This window comes from Nicotiana sylvestris, chromosome 4 (assembly GCF_000393655.2).
Source record: "Nicotiana sylvestris chromosome 4, ASM39365v2, whole genome shotgun sequence".
NCBI classification, from domain to species: domain Eukaryota; kingdom Viridiplantae; phylum Streptophyta; class Magnoliopsida; order Solanales; family Solanaceae; genus Nicotiana; species Nicotiana sylvestris.
The window spans coordinates 55,570,599-55,576,793 of NC_091060.1; the positions used below are offsets into that span (position 1 = coordinate 55,570,599).

Consider the following 6,195-nt stretch of genomic DNA (forward strand, 5'->3'; position numbering starts at 1 on the left):
AGGATATCAAGGTTTTTATAGTTTTATTGAAGGCAAGAAGAGCCAAGAGGCAAGGAGGATAATTCGGCAACGAGTTCTACCTTTATTCCTTTTGTTTTTATCATTCATGATGAATTTTTCTGTTGTTATTATGAACACGATTATGAGTAGCTAATTATTTAGTCTAGGGTTTTGATAGAACCTGTTGAGGGATGAACTTCTTGTTGTGTAATATAGTTTCGCCAGTTTAATCTCTTTTTATTCAACTACATTCTTGTTGTAGTTAATTGATAGGATCCTCAATTAGCTGTGCCTATTTACTATGTATTACTCAGGAGAGAGTGCATATTTAGGTAGTTGTTGAACAACACCACTCCCAAAGTATATGAGGAATCAATAACCAAGGGTTTAAAGGTGGGATTAGGGATAAAGAAACCTTGGGTGCGATCTAAGTGAGATGTAATAAAAGCCAGCTAGTGTAACTCGGGAGAGTGCGTCTAGTAAATTGTCATAATTACTCGGGAGAGAGTTACGGTAGTGAGAGTGATCATGATCGATAGAGATGATTAGGCAAATCTATATGAAACATAATAGGATGGGATTCCATCAATAGGGAAAATCACAGCCTTAGATCCTCCTTTTATTTGTTTACAACTCGGTCATAGTTAGCTTTTAATTTACTTAATTTTATTCAGTTATAGTTAGTAGAAATATCACCAAGTGTTATTCAAAATATCTGGGAAGTTGATTACGGAGAATTCAGTGAGTCTGACAAAGGTAATTGGTAGGTTAATTCCCTGTGGGATTCGACTCTATGCTAAATACCCGGATTATATTTGCAACGTTCGCTTTGTCCTTTTTATAAGGCATAGTTGGGCGTGATCAAATTTTGGCGACGTTGCCGAGGAATTAATGGTGTTATCAATTACAGCTGATAGACATACAAAAAATTCTTAGTGTAGTCAGTTTTCTTTATTTTCAATCAATATATTGAAATTTTAATGTTTGTTAACTTGGTTGTACATGTGCATGCCTAGAAACTCATCGAGAACTGGTGAAGTGTTTGAAGCATTATCAGATCCTGAGAAAGTTTTCAAGGCCTTGAATCGGGCCTACCGGAAAAACAAACAACAACAATCAATTGAACAACCTGAACCAGACATGGCAGAGTAGGTAAATAATAGAAACAACAATGGGGATAACGTGGCAGACCTGACTGTGCAGGTAGCGGAGCTTCTTGTTCCAGAAGCTCCTCTATATGACTGGGCGCAACCCACATAAGAGAATTTGGCCACAGAGATATTAGTCCCGCCGATACATGCTGAATCTTTTCAAATCACAAACAACATGCTGTACTTGTTGCAAAACAAGGGACTATTTTCGGGGTCATACATTAAAGATCCTCAACAACAATTGAAGAATTTCCTGTTAATCTGCAAAACTCAAAGGCAGCCCAACACAACTCAGGAAGCAATAAAGTTGTTGTTGTTTCCATACTCAGTGATAGAAGCTGCCCAGACTTGGCTAAATTCACTCCGTATTAATTCCATCACGACTTGGGAGGAATTAACCAAGCAATTTGTGAATAAGTTTCATCCACCCAACAAGACTGCTCAACAAATTGATGAAATTTTGAGCTTCAGACAGAAACTAATGGAAACATTTCAAGAAACATGGGAACGATTCAAAGGGATGTTGGTTATATGTTCGCACCACGGTATTACAGAGCAAATGTTGGGGTAGTGGTTTTACATGGGTTTGACAAATAGTGTGAAGGCTAATGTTGATACTTCACGTGGTAGAGCATTCTTGATCAAATCATGGAGAGAAAGCAAGATCCTACTTGACAAGATGGCACAAAATTTGGAGTGGACAACCAGAAATGCACCTATCACTCCAGTAGTTCACTCATTGGCCTTAGATCCAGCCAACACTCTTGCTGAAAATATGCCACCTTAATGACACAAATGAGCATACTCACGAAAAAGGTGGAAAAGTCAGGGCAAAAGCAGCAGGTGCACATTGTAGATACAACCAATGGGGGCTTATGCATATCTTGTATTAGTTAGACAATTGGTAGCCAGTGGAATGCAGAAAGTGTCATAATCATTACCCTAAGGATATGAAATATGTGTCTAATTATGGAGGCCAAAGATAGGGTGGACAGAATTGGGGCCAACAGAATCAGCCATACAGGCTAGTCCAGCCATAACACAACAATGGAAATATAGGAGCTAAGCGAACTCACAATAATGTGGAGCCCTACCAAAGGCCACAGGGGTACAACAACCAAAATCAACAGCAGGGTTATCATCCTCCTCAGCAGGAACATGGTAGGAGACAGGAAGATGTGTTTGCTAGACTCGAGGCAATGATGCATCAGGTTATTGGGTCAAATGCGAAAATGAGTGAAAGAGTAGATACACATGAGTCAGCAATGATCCTCATAGGACATTTCCTGCAGGCACTCAGGTAAATCCAAAAGATCAAGGCCCAAAGTAGCTGATGGCAGTAAGTCTACGTAATGGCAGAGACCTAGACTTGGAGCAAGAGAGGGCTCAAGAAAGCAGACAGGCTGAGACACTTGTACCAGTGTCCATTGAGCTAGATGATTCAGTAAAACCGATAGAGGGAACAGTACAGCCTGCCCAGGAAGAAACCAATACACAAGTTGAGGATGAGAAAAAAGCTGAGACAGCCCAGGAACTGGTAGTTGAGGTGGTGTATGACAAAGAGAAGACCCAAATGACTGGGAAGAAGAGACCTCCAGCAGCATTCCCATAGAGGCTGGCCAAATATTAGAAAGATGAACAATACAAGAAATTCTTGCAGATGTTGAAACAAATTCAGGTAAATATTCCATTGATTGATGCTTCGAAGGAGATACCTGGTTATGCAAAAATGATAAAGGACTTGATGTCCCGAAAATTCAACTTCCAAGACTTGGCCATAGTGACTCTAACTTAGACTTGCAGTGTTGTGATGACTAGACCAGCTGCTGAAAAGTTGTTTGATCTATCGAGTTTCATAATTCCCTGCACCATTGGTAACTTTGCCTTTGCCAAGACACTATGTGATTTAGGGGCTAGCATAAATCTTATGTCGCTGGCGATCTAATAGAGGTTGGGGATTGGAAGAGCTAGAACTACGTCTGTATTATTGCAGCTGGCTGATAGAACTGTGAAAAGACCCTCAGGTAATTTAGATGACGTGTTGATATAGGTAGGGAAATTTGTGTTCCCTGCAGATTTTGTGATTCTGGATTGTAGAGTGGATGAATAAATTCCCATAATTTTAGGAAGGCTGTTCTTAGCCATAGGGCGAGCCCTCATTGATTGTGAAACTGGGGAGCTCAAGATGAGGTTGAACGATGAGGAGATAACATTCAACGTGCATAAATCTATGAGGCGACCAAGTGAATTCGCCAATTATTCTCTTATTGATGCCGTGGATATAATTGTGGAAGAGGATGATGAGAAATTGACTATTGAGGATCCTCTTGCTGCATGTCTTATGAATTTAGATGAGGTGAATTGGGAAGAATTGACAGAATGGGTGTTGGCTCTTGAGGGCAGAGGCTTTTGGGAGAGATCACTTGAATTCGAGCCCTTGCACTTAGAAAAGAGAGAAACTCCTCCGGCCAAGCCATCCATAGAAGAACCACCAAAACTGGACTTGAAGCCACTGCCCGCCCATCTCAGGTATGTGTTCCTAGGACCTAACTCCACATTACCTGTTATTATCCCATCCTGTTTGTTAGATGAGCAGGTACAACAATTTTTGCAGGTACTCACGGAGTGCAAGACTGCTATTTGGTGGAAGGGGATCAGCCCAGCATATTGTATCCATAAAATTCTACTGGAAGAGGGGCACAAACCTTCCAGGGAGCACCAGAGAAGGCTGAACCCCAACATGAAGTAAATGGTGAAGAAGGAGATCATTAAGTGGTTAGATACGGGAATCATTTCCCCCCATCTTTGACAGCAACTGGGTTAGCCCGGTGCAATGTGTTCCTAAGAAGTGTGGTATGACGGTGGTAAAAAATGATAACAACGAGCTGATCTCTACAAGAATCGTCACAGGTTGGAGAATTTGTATGGACTATAGGAAATTGAATTTGGCCACTCGGAAAGACCATTTCCCACTTCCCCTCATGGATCAGTTGCTTGACAGACTAGAAGGGAGGTCCCACTTCTGTTTTCTAGATGGGTACTCAAGGTATAACCAAATCTCTATTGCACCAGAGGACAGAGAGAAGACCTCATTCACATGTCCATATGGGATTTATGCCTTCCGGAGGATGCCTTTTGGCCTATGCAATGCACCCACCACATTCCAAAGGTGCATGATGGCCATATTCACTGACATGGTTGAAGACATAATGAAGCTGTTCATAGAAGATTTCATAGTGGTAGGAAACTCATTCAATGAGTGCCTTACAAACCTGACCCGAGTGTTGAAAAGGTGTATGGTGACTAACCTTTTACTTAATTGGGAAAAGTGCCATTTCAGGGTACAAGAGGGTATAGTCTTGGGACACCTGGTATCAAGCAAGGGAATCGAGGTGGATCATACTAAAGTTGATGTGATAGCAAAGCTGCCACCCCCACATCAGTCAAGGCAATCAGGAGCTTCCTCAGGCATGCCGGTTTATACCGGAGATTCATCAAAGACTTCTCAAAAATTGCCAACCCTCTCTGTAAGTTGTTAGAAAAGGATCACCTTTTCATGTTTTTTGATGATTCCAGGTTAGCATTCGAGGAGTTGAAAAAGAGACTAGTCACAGCAACCATCATTGTTGCCCCCGACTGGAAGCAACCATTCAAACTCATGTGTGATGCCAGTGACTATGTAGTGGGGGCAGTGCTAGGACAGCAAAAAGACAAGATAATGCACCCAATTTACTATGCTAGTAGAATGTTGAGTGGAGCCCAGCTGAACTACACTATGACTGAAAAGGAGATGCTGGCTGTGGTGTTCGCATTCGACAAGTTTGGATCATACCTGATTGGCTCTAAGGTAATTGTATATACTGATCATGCTGCTCTTAGGTACTTGATTGAAAAGAATGAGTCCAAACCGCGGCTGATTTGTTAGGTGCTTCTACTGCAAGAGTTTGACCTGGAGATTCGTGACCGTAAGGGCACAAAATACTAGGTCGCTGATCATCTATCGCGACTTAAAGGAGATGAAAACTCAATTGAGACAGAGGATATTCTGGAAACCTTTCCAGACAAGCAGCTACTCACCACGAGCCTTGAGGAAGTGTCATGGTATGCAGATATTGCAAATTACCTTGCAAGCGGTATAGTTCGCTATGACCTTTCCTATGTGCAAAATAAAAGGTTTTACCATAACTGTCGCATGTATTATTGGGATGAACCTTATTTATTTATTAATTTTGTTGACAATATGGCATATGGTAGACATTTTGGAGGAGTTAGGATGGTAGCAAAAGTTCTAGAAGCTGGGTTCTACTGGCCAACCGTGTTTAAGGATGCACATAAATGGGTGAAGGGTTGTGATGAATGTCAGTGAACCGGGAACATATCCCATCGCCATGAGATGCCTATGAACCCAATTCAAGAAGTTGAGTGTTCGATGTATGGGGGATAAACTTCATGGGTCCCTTCGTCAGCTCCTTTAGCAATAAGTATATACTTGTTGCTGTAGATTACGAGTCCAAATGGGTGGAAGCTGCAACACTCCCCACCAATGATGCAAGGGTGGTGGTGGGGTTTTTGAAGAAGAATATATTCACCCGTTTCGATACCCCGAGAGCTATTATCAGTGACGGAGCACTCACTTCTACAATCTAGCCTTCGAGAAATTACTAGCAAAGTATGATGTGCTCCATAAGGTGGCAACCCCATATCATCCTCAGACTAGTGGACAGGTCAAAGTGTTGAATATGGAAATAAAGAATGTGCTGACCAAGACTATGAACGCCACAAGAACTGATAGGGCGAAAAAGCTAGATGATGCACTCTGGGCCTACAAAACCGCTTTCAAAACACAAATTGGTATTTCACCATACAAGTTGGTGTTTGGGAAGGCCTGTCACTTGCTAGTGGAACTAGAATATAGAGCTTGGTGGGCAATAAAATAACTAAATCTGGACATTGAGGTTGTGGGAACAAATAGAGTAACAGAATTGCATGAGCTAGACGAGTTCTGATTTCTTGCTTTCGAGAGCACGGGGTTATAGAAGGAGAG

At 41.7% G+C, this 6,195-nt stretch overlaps 1 non-coding gene across 1 annotated transcript; it reads right to left on the reverse strand.

Annotated features, from left to right (window-relative positions):
• Positions 1–1,593: 1,593 nt before the first annotated feature.
• Positions 1,594–1,700, reverse strand: LOC138890965 (small nucleolar RNA R71). Its single transcript, XR_011407327.1, has one exon. It is a non-coding gene; the product is annotated as a small nucleolar RNA R71 (small nucleolar RNA).
• Between the last annotated feature and the right edge of the window lie 4,495 nt (positions 1,701–6,195).